The sequence below is a fragment of the Triticum urartu genome, chromosome 7A (assembly GCF_056163025.1).
Source record: "Triticum urartu cultivar PI428250 chromosome 7A, HENAU_Tu73, whole genome shotgun sequence".
In the NCBI taxonomy this organism is placed as follows: Eukaryota; Viridiplantae; Streptophyta; class Magnoliopsida; order Poales; family Poaceae; genus Triticum; species Triticum urartu.
This window is the reverse complement of record NC_141879.1, coordinates 32,283,844-32,293,822: the sequence shown is the minus strand read 5'-3', so window position 1 is coordinate 32,293,822 and position 9,979 is coordinate 32,283,844. Positions and strand designations below refer to the sequence as shown.

The window sequence follows — 9,979 nt, the reverse complement described above, 5'->3', positions numbered from 1 at the left end:
TGCCGAAGACAATACTGCGCGCCGGACTCATCGTCATTGAAAGCATGGTTCAGGGGCTACTGTGGGAGTCCTGGATTAGGGGGTCTCCGGACAGACGGACTATATCCATTGGCCGGGCTGTTAGACTATGAAGATACAAGATTGAAGACTTCGTCCCGTGTCCGGATAGGACTCTACTTGGCGTGGAAGGCAAGCTAGGCAGTACGGATATGTATATCTCCTCCTTTGTAACCGACCTTGTGTAACCCTAGCCCCCTCCGGTGTCTATATAAACCGGAGGGTTTAGTCCGTAGGACAACATACAATCATACCATAGGCTAGCTTTTAGGGTTTAGCCTCTCTGATCTCGTGGTAGATCTACTATTGTACTACCCATATCATCAAATATTAATCAAGCAGGATGTAGGGTTTTACCTCCATCAAGAGGGCCCGAACCTGGGTAAAACATTGTGTCCCCTGCCTCCTGTTACCATCCGCCTTAGACGCACAGTTCGGGACCCCCTACCCGAGATCCGCCGGTTTTGACACCGACAGTGGTGCTCGCAGCGAGACGGTGTTGGTGGCGGCGCAACCGTGATGGCACATGGTTGGGCAGTGGTTTGGCTGGGCGGCTCTGATTGGCCGGTGGGGTTTGGCGTGCGGGAGAAATCCTTGCCGGTTCGTCCGGCTCCGATGCGGTGACACCGGCGGGTGCCACTATCCCATCTTGGAGGGTGTCGGGAGTAGCTATCCCCCACCTCCCTCCGCGTACTGGGGGAAACCTTAAGACTTGTCCGGGCAACAGCTTCGTCGGCGTCGCATGCCTTCTTGGAGGTGCTTCTTAGTTCGCGGTAGATCGGAGCCTCGGGCTGTGGTGGTTTGTATCCGGAGGGCGCAGCGGTCGCGGGTCTGCCACGCTTTGTCGAGCTGCCGCTGTTGGCATTTATTTCTTTTTCTTTTTCTTTGGGTCTGGTGTGCTGCTCGCCCCAGCATTACAATGTGTATAATAGTGGTTTGCTTTGGAATACAAAGCGGGGAAAACCCTTTTTGGTAATTTAGGGAAAAAATGGACGGCAGGCTCAAAGTGAACGAAGGAACGATTCTGGACGAGTACAGGCTCGATCGTGACTGTGTGGGTTTGGGCTGCGCTGATTGCCTGGGCTAGTCCTCAAACTAGTAGTAAAACAAAATTGGATCCTATTTGACGCTGATGCTTCAGCGCTTCTAATTGGGCCGGCCCGTCTAACACTTCTTTTCTGTCTATTAATTCGCTAAAAAAGAAGCACGTGTGAGAATCGAACCGGCGACTTCCACCATTGAGGAAAGCATGTGTTGCCACCTCGCCACCAAGACGAATATGAAAAACTTTTATATTTCCCCCCTTTTATTCGTTCTTTTTCCTTTTTGTTTTATGTTTTTTTCTTCCTCGTTCGATGAATTGTTCGCAAATACATGAATGTTTTCTTCTAATCGATGACATTTTTTGGAATTCAATTTAAAAATTCAAATTTGATGAACTCAAATCGATGAACTTTTGTTCAAAATCCGTGAATTTCTTCAATTTTGATGAAATTTTCTCAAATGTATGAACTTTTTTCTGAAAAACAATGAAATGTTTTAATTTTCCTTGAATTATTTTGTATTTCTTGAACTTTTTCAAAATTTTCATGAACTTCTTCAATCCGTGAAATTTTTTCAAACTAGTGAACTTTTTAAAATCCTGTGAACTTTCTGAAATTAGTGAACTTTCTCGAATTCTGTGAACTTTTTTCAAATTTATAAACTTTTTCCAAATTTTCCTGAGCTTTTCTGAATACGTGAAGCTTTTCTTGTTTTAATCAAATTCATGAACCTTTTTTTTAATCTGTGAACTTGCAAATTTTGGGACAGAGCAGCGGCAATTGTCCTTGAGTACTTCGCGGGATTATGAATCACTAGTCCTTTGTGGCTGTGGTTGTTAGCTAATCACTAATCGTTTTTCTTGCTGCCGTTGTGTGTTCGCGGCCGGCCCACCAAGGCGCTGCTGTGGGCGCCAGTTTGGTTAGGTGGGACTGAACGCGCGGAATAGGAGGTCTCTCTCCACACACACACACGCGCGCACACACACACACACGAGCGTGTGCGCGCGCACACACACACACATAGATTAGCCCATGTGCGCAAGCGTGCACGATGTTAATGTGGCCATCAACTTATTCTCTCTCGTGCAAGAGAAACCATGATTAGTAATTTAGATGCACCTAGATAAAAAAAAATTGACCTTGGGGTACGGTTGTACATACTACCAGTTTTTGTTGGAGAGCTGTCATGTTGAGGCTCCACTGGACATGTGATGGACCGTTTATCCGCAGCCGTTCCTGGGAGGTTCTTCTCGTCCTCCAACTCTAGCTCTCGCTTCCTCCTAGCAGCAGACTTGAGACCAATCTTCCCTTGAACATCGGTTCTGGAAGTCCAAGCTCATGAGGCAACATGGCTAAACTGTGAAACAACACAGTTCCGCACTCCTTCTCATTGGTCACAATCCCAAACTTGGTCCAGCTGGTCATCAACATTTTGAGTGAGAAAGAGTAAAAAATGTATGACAAATGAAGGACACTAGGTTAAATGAGAAAGTGCACAAGGTGTAACTAATTAATATATCTAGCTACCTACCTATCTATGTATCTTCATTAGTTGGGTTATAATCGCAAGCATTTTAATTACAAGCATGTGTGTTTGCCCAACACAAAGTTTGTTCCTAAGTTTTTTACACGAATGGAGCTAGCTAAGTGACTAAATTTTTTATAGTAACTATTTCCCCCGCAAAAAATAACTATAAATTAACTAATTAACTAGCAAATAATATATCTAGCTAGGCTAACAATATATATACACCATATCTACCATGGTCATCCATATATCTACCATATCATCCATAATTTTATCATCCAAACCCTAAAACCCTAACTAATTATCTATATGTTCCATGCATATGAATTTCCATATATAGCATCCAGTCCACACACACACACATATATCAGTATAGCCAATTAACCCTAAAACCCTAACTAATTAAATATAACGTCCAATCCATATAGAAAATCATATGGAGACACTACAAGAAATATGTCAACTTGTGACCACCACTATTGGTCACTGAAAGGTCACAAATTTCCATTGGTGACCTTTTTGTGACCAAAAACAGAAGGTCAAAAGCTGGCGGTCGTAAACTGACTATAGCGACCTTCTTTGTGAGAAGGTCGTGGATGTTTACGACCAAAATATTCCTACTGTGGCGTTTTGGTCACTAGCAGCCTCCCCAGGCCACGTAGGCATCCAGCGTGGCAAGCTGATGTGGCACAGGATTCAGCCCGGTCCAATTCGGTTTTCTACATGGGCCTAGCCCATTAATTCAACCCATTTATATTTTTTTCCTATGAATTTTTGGTCAGCTTCATGGACCAAGCCCAACATTGCAGCCTTTTTATTTTTGGCCCAGGGCCTTCATTGCATCCTTTTTATTTTTGGCCCATGGCCTTCATTGCAACATTATAGCCTTTTTATTTTGGGTCGTGGCCTTTTTAGTCCATAGATTTCTTGTTTTGCCCATTATATATTGGAGCTGGTCCCACACGTCAAATATTTCAACATTGCTCAGATTATTTTGATAAGTGGATCCCACTTGTCAGGTTTCCATTTCACACATTTTTAAATCACCATTTCAAACAAAACAGAACAAACATAATTTGTCAAATAACAGTAAATCTGTTCCGATGTCACAATCTATTACAGTCAAGCGGAATAAACAAATCTCTGGCAAGTGAATACAAATAACAGTAAATCCGTTCCAATGTCACAATCTCTACAGTATCACAATGCATCACAGCTTTGCACTTGGCTTCATGGATTTTCACTTCAAATTTGTCCTGGCTCTCCTGTAAAAGAGTGAACACAAAGGCTACCAGCATTAGTGTACTGCTGCTGAGGCCAGAACCAAACAATTGCAATGGCAACACTAATGTAAACAACAAAGTAGATCTACCCACTCGTACGTTCCAGCCTCACCTTTCCCTTCCTGAATTTGGACACTATCATGCAATACTATAAAGGGAAATAAAACAATAGACTTGCATAGTGAAATGTTTGCTTTTACAGATCTTATAGAATAATTTGTTTATGCCAGAAATGCATCAGTTTGTACAATACTAGAAAGGGCAAATAAAACAACAGACTTGCATACGGCAAATAACACACATTAACCTACTGTTGTTCTACACTTCAACTACCACATTCAAGCTCATGTTAGGCACCACCAACACTAACCTACAGGTACCAGCATGGTATATTGGTACAAGTGCAGGTCATGCAATGAACATCACTGTAATACATTCACCGATCTGAATTGTGATGAAATGCATAGGTCCAACCGATGACTACACAGCAACAACTACTTCAGACATTTGCCAGAGAAATGTTCATCTTTTTTATTCTTCAAAGACGTAAAAAGAAATGACTACACAACACCAACAACAATAGACTCTCACCCACCTAGAACTAGATCAACCAAGCATCAGTTTTTAAAAGCTCATTTTAAGATACTTCAACGACGAAAAAGCTTAGTAGCATGTCCTTGTAACACCATATGCTCAGTTGACAAACGATTCACATGCAACTCCTCTACATTATATCACACCAACACAGAGAGATGCATCTCTAGATGGGGAGAAAAAACACGTTGATGGCATGCTAGGCATCAGTTTTAAAAAAGCTCGATTTTAGATCATCAGAGACCGGAAAGGCCGCAGCAGTTTAAATGTTTAACATCCTCTACCCAGCACGACATCATCATCGTCACAGAAATTCCCTAAACAGTCAACTATCCATGCAGGAACATTAATTATCCTTAGAGCTAGAGGTGCATCTTGAAGGATGCATGTCAACAGCTAGCAAAGTGTAGCATATTGAAGCATGCTTGTCGTGTACCTTCCATTAGAGCAGTAGCCCGTAAGAAGCCCTTCATCGTCTGTCAACAATAGTGGATTCCCTGTAGTAGGCAACAACAAAGACAATGAGAGATTCAGGGCCTGCAGAGAAACATAGTTCAGACCATAGCAAATAAGCATACAACTACAACAAAGCAGGGCATAATTCAGTTATAATCTGCATGACAATAACAGTAATACCAATTGTAGTAGTAAGTATACAGTTCTCTAAAATGAGTAGGTAACAAAGCCTCAAAGTATGCAGTGGACAAACTGGCAACCTATTAGTCCAGTATTTGATATACATGTCGCAGCAAATACATTATGCAAACAATAAAGACAAATTTGCAAGTGGGTTTTAGTAGCTGAAGCTTAGAAGTCAACCACTTAGTCCACTAATTAAACTAAGGACCAATTCAATTAGCAGCAGATATATAGCTACCAAACCATATTTTGCAAAGATGTCTCTCCCAGAAAACCATATCCCTACTCTCGAGCATCCAACAAACAAAGAATAATTCTACAGAGGCAGTCATGCAGATAGATATTCCTTCACCTAAGGTTCAGGTAAGTGCAAGAAGCATGAAAGAAACATTTTCGGAGCATCATTACCCATTCATACTCTCCGCGGACCCTTTCCACTCCATACTCCATGCCTCATACACTCCACACTCCAGCAACAACACTTGCAGATTAACAGAAGAAGCATCCGAATGTGTCAGCAACAGCACATGCACATTACTAGATGTCTGAATCGGGAAGAACATGTTTGAATGGAGAAGACGGAAACAGTACTCAAGCGAACAAGATAGAGGAAAGGAGAGGACCTTCCATGGCCCTCCTCTTGAATCGGCATCGGCATCGGCATCCCTAGCAGCTTCTCTCTCCATGGCCTCCTTCCTTCACCGTGCAAGGAGGGAGATGAGATGGGAGGGCAGCAGCTTCCGTCTCCATGGACTCCTTCCTTCACCACCAAGGGAGATGAGATGGGAGGACAGTGCCTGCACACGACTGAACGCACACACGCCTACATCAGATGAGATGCGGAGAGGAAAAAAAACCAGAGATAGAAGAAGAAGAAGAGAATGAGAGGAGGGGTCTGACCTCCTACAGTCTCACCCTGGCCATCTAGGGTTCCTGGATCCGTCGAGGAGGGAGGGAGGGAGCGAGGCCTGCAGCTTGTCGAGCGACTCCTGCGCCTGGTCAGAGCAGCGGACGCCGACGAGCCACTGGTCTAGCTGGTGGTGGTGCTGCATCATGGCGGTGCCCTGGATCGGATTAGATCTGCCCCGTGAGGACGGATTTGAATCGGAATGCGAGGGCGGAGGGAGGCGGCGCAGGGGAGGAGGCCGTCCGCCACAGCGAGCCCCGCAAGCAGCGCCTCCAGCGCGATGACCAGCCGCTCCAGGAACCGCTCGCAGTCGATGGTGGCGTCCCGGTGGCTCAGCCAGATGCCGCCGCCGAGGACGACGAGGAGAGGACGGTGGTGGCAACCATCTCCACGACGGCCTCCGTCTCGGGAAGTTGGATCTGAGAGTGGGGAGGGGAGGGATCTGGATCGGGAGCGCGATGGGGAGGGCCGAGCGGCGACCGTATGGGAGGAACGCCGGAGGAGTGGGGTGGGGGCGGCGGCGCGTCGAGATCCAGAGGGAGGGAGTGAGGTTGGGGGCGGTGGCGGGGGATCCAGAAGGAGGAGTGGTGTGCGGCGGCGGTGGATCCAGAAGGGAGAGAGGGAGAGAAGGTGGAGAAGGTTGCGGTGGGGAAGTGTGGGCGTGGGGGGTTGTGTTAGGGCTAGGTGGGTGAGAGGGTGGGGGGCGAGGGCTACCGTTGGATCCACGAGCATCCAACGGTGCTTGATGCATGATCCGCGTGAGATGGCTATGGCCCAATCAGAACGCAACATGCGTGTATAACGTTATGACCATTTAGTATTGGACGTTATGACCATTCAAAATTGGTCGTGGTCAAAAAAAATAAAGTGTAAAATCATGTCAGCATTTTAATTTTTATGTTTTGAGTGTCCAAAATGAATTTTTTTGGTGAAGAAGCTAACAAATATTTGCACGAGGTGCATCTTGGAACTTCAAACAATGTTGAGTTGGGGAGTTTTCACTTTCATTGCACAAAATAGCCATTTTTCATTTTTCGAGTGCCCAAAATGAGTTTTTTTTTGTGAAGAACTGTAGGATCGAAAGTATGTCTAGAGGGGGGGTGATTAGACTACTTGACCAAATAAAAACTTAACCTTTTCCCAATTTTAGTTCTTGGCAGATTTTAGCTATCTTAGGACAAGTCAAGCAATCATTACACAATTCAAGCAAGTATGCAAAGAGTATATTGGCAGCGGAAAGTAAAGCATGCAACTTGCAAGAATATAAAGGGAAGGGTTTGGAGAATTCAAACGCTATTGGAGACACGGATGTTTTTCCCGTGGTTCGGATAGGTGGTGCTATCCTACATCCACGTTGATGGAGACTTCAACCCACGAAGGGTAACGGTTGCGCGAGTCCACGGAGGGCTCCACCCACGAAGGGTCCACGAAGAAGCAACCTTGTCTATCCCACCATGGCCATCGCCCACGAAGGACTTGCCTCACTAGCGGTAGATCTCCACGAAGTAGGCGATCTCCTTGCCCTTACAAACTCCTTGGTTCAACTCCACAATCTTGTCGGAGGCTCCCAAGTGACACCTAGCCAATCTAGGAGACACCACTCTCCAAGAAGTAACAAATGGTGTGTTGATGATGAACTCCTTGCTCTTGTGCTTCAAATGATAGTCTCCCCGACACTCAACTCTCTCTCATAGGATTTGGATCTGGTGGAAAGAAGATTTGAGTGGAAAGCAACTTGGGGAAGGCTAGAGATCAAGATTCATATGGTAGGAATGGAATATCTTGGTCTCAACACATGAGTAGGTGGTTCTCTCTCAGGACATATGAGTTGGAATGATGTGTGTGTTCTGATGGCTCTCTCCACGAATGAAGAGGAGGTGGAGGGGTATATATAGCCTCCACACAAAATCCAACCGTTACACACAGTTTTCCAATCTCGGTGGGACCGAATCAACAAACTCGGTCGGACCGAAAAAGTAAACCTAGTGACCGTTAGAGATTTCGGTGGGACTGACATGCAACTCAGTAGGACCGATTCGGTTAGGGTTTGGGCATAACGTAATCTCGGTGAGACCGATTGCACAAACTCAGTGAGACCGAGTTAGGCAATAAGCTAACCAGAGAGTTGGTCAGGCAAACTCGGTGGGACCGACTCGCTCTTCCGGTGAGACCGAAAAGTTACAAGAAGGAAACAGAGAGCTTACATTGCAATCTTGGTGGGACCGATTCGCTCTTTCGGTGAGACCGAAAAGTTACGAAAGGGAAACAGAGAGTTTGCAATCCCATCTCGGTGAGACCGAGATCCTTATCGGTAGGACCGAATTGCTAGGGTTTGGCAGTGGCAAATGACAAGTGAAACTCGGTGGCGCCGGATTGACAGAATCGGTATGACCGAGTTTGGCTTAGGGTTTAGGTCATTTGTGGCTATGGAAAAGTGGTTGAGGATTTTGGAGCATATCACCAAGCACATAGAGCAAGAGGCTCATTAAGCAACACCTCATCCCTCCTTGATAGTATTGGCTTTTCCTAAAGACTCAATGTGATCTTGGATCACTAAAATGTAAAATGAAGAGTCTTGAACTTTTGAGCTTGAGCCAATTCTTTGTCCTTAGCATTTTGAGGGTTCCACTTTCACACCCATGCCATGCCAATCATTGAGCTTTCCTGAAATAATCATCTTGAAGTAGCATTAGCTCAATGAACTATATGTTGTTATGAATTACCAAAACCACCTAGGGATAGTTGCACTTTCAATCTCCCCCTTTTTGGTAATTGATGACAACATATAGATCAAAGCTTCGACAAATGATAATAAGCATGAAATATATCGTCGCTTTGAGAAGTATGTGACAAGTAAGAGCTCCCCCTAAATTTGTGCATGTATAAAATTTGCTTTGGACTGCAAATGCACAAAGAGTTAGAATCATGGGTTACTCTTCCATGTCACATACATCTTGGTGGAGAGCTAAAAAATGATAAGAAAGAAGTACATGCACTCATCACCAAGAATAGTGAATGATCACAAAAGATAGATAGAATGATAATATTAAGCAGACATTAAGCAAACATTAAGTGTAGCTTATGATCAAACACATGATCATCAATGTCTCACAGGCATAAGGATGTAGTATCTCACACACAAGCAAACAAAGTTCGAAAAACCACCAAATAAAAGCAAGAGAGAATAAGCAACACTCTCTCTCGAAGCCTATGATCTATACATTTTCTCCCCCTTTGGCAACAAGTTACCAAAAAGTTCCTAGAAAATGCATAGTGCTAAGTCGACGCTCAGGCTTGATCTTCAGGTGGTGGTGGAGTCCGGAGAACTCCAAGGACGAAGCCTTCGGTAGACGTGGTCGGAGTTGAGGCTGAAGTGGATGCTGGAGCTGGTGGAACTGAGGCTGTGGTTGGCGCAGATGTGGTAGCTCTGGTGTCAGCAACTAGCAGTGCAGACGACCTCGGACCTCGTGGCACCCTGGCAAAAGCATCAGTCGTAGTCCTGCCTCTCCTCTCATTCATGTCATCCTGGAGCTGCTCCATGGCAGTCTGTATCTCAGTCACCTTGATGTCCAAGTCATAGAACCTCTGTTCCATGATCCTCTCCAAGCTTGCCTGGTTCTGAGTCAGGGTGGCTAATTCTTGCTCAATCCGCAGGGTGGACACAATTAGGTAACCAAGCTGCTCTTGTTTGGTTTTCAGGAAGTATTCAGATGCCTCCTCTTGAGTAGGCATCCTGGCAGCTTTCTCCTTCTTCGCCTTCTCCTTCTTGGCTTGTGCATGGGCAGATGAGGGCTCATTCTCAGTCATAATCACTTGATTATCTTCGAAGTCTGGACGGATGGGCAGGTGTTCCTTATCCAACAAGTAAGTGCCCGTGCCCATCTTTGAGTTGATGAGCTCCTGAATCTGTGGGGCATACCCACAACTC

At 45.1% G+C, this 9,979-nt stretch overlaps 1 non-coding gene and 1 pseudogene across 1 annotated transcript; both read right to left on the bottom strand.

Moving 5' to 3' along the window:
• Positions 1 to 4,522: 4,522 nt before the first annotated feature.
• LOC147957326 (small nucleolar RNA SNORD36) lies at positions 4,523 to 4,606 on the bottom strand. The gene has a single exon (XR_015612453.1). It is a non-coding gene; the product is annotated as a small nucleolar RNA SNORD36 (small nucleolar RNA).
• Positions 4,607 to 4,705: 99 nt separating this feature from the next.
• Positions 4,706 to 4,791, bottom strand: LOC147957325 (small nucleolar RNA SNORD36; annotated as a pseudogene).
• Positions 4,792 to 9,979: the final 5,188 nt, after the last annotated feature.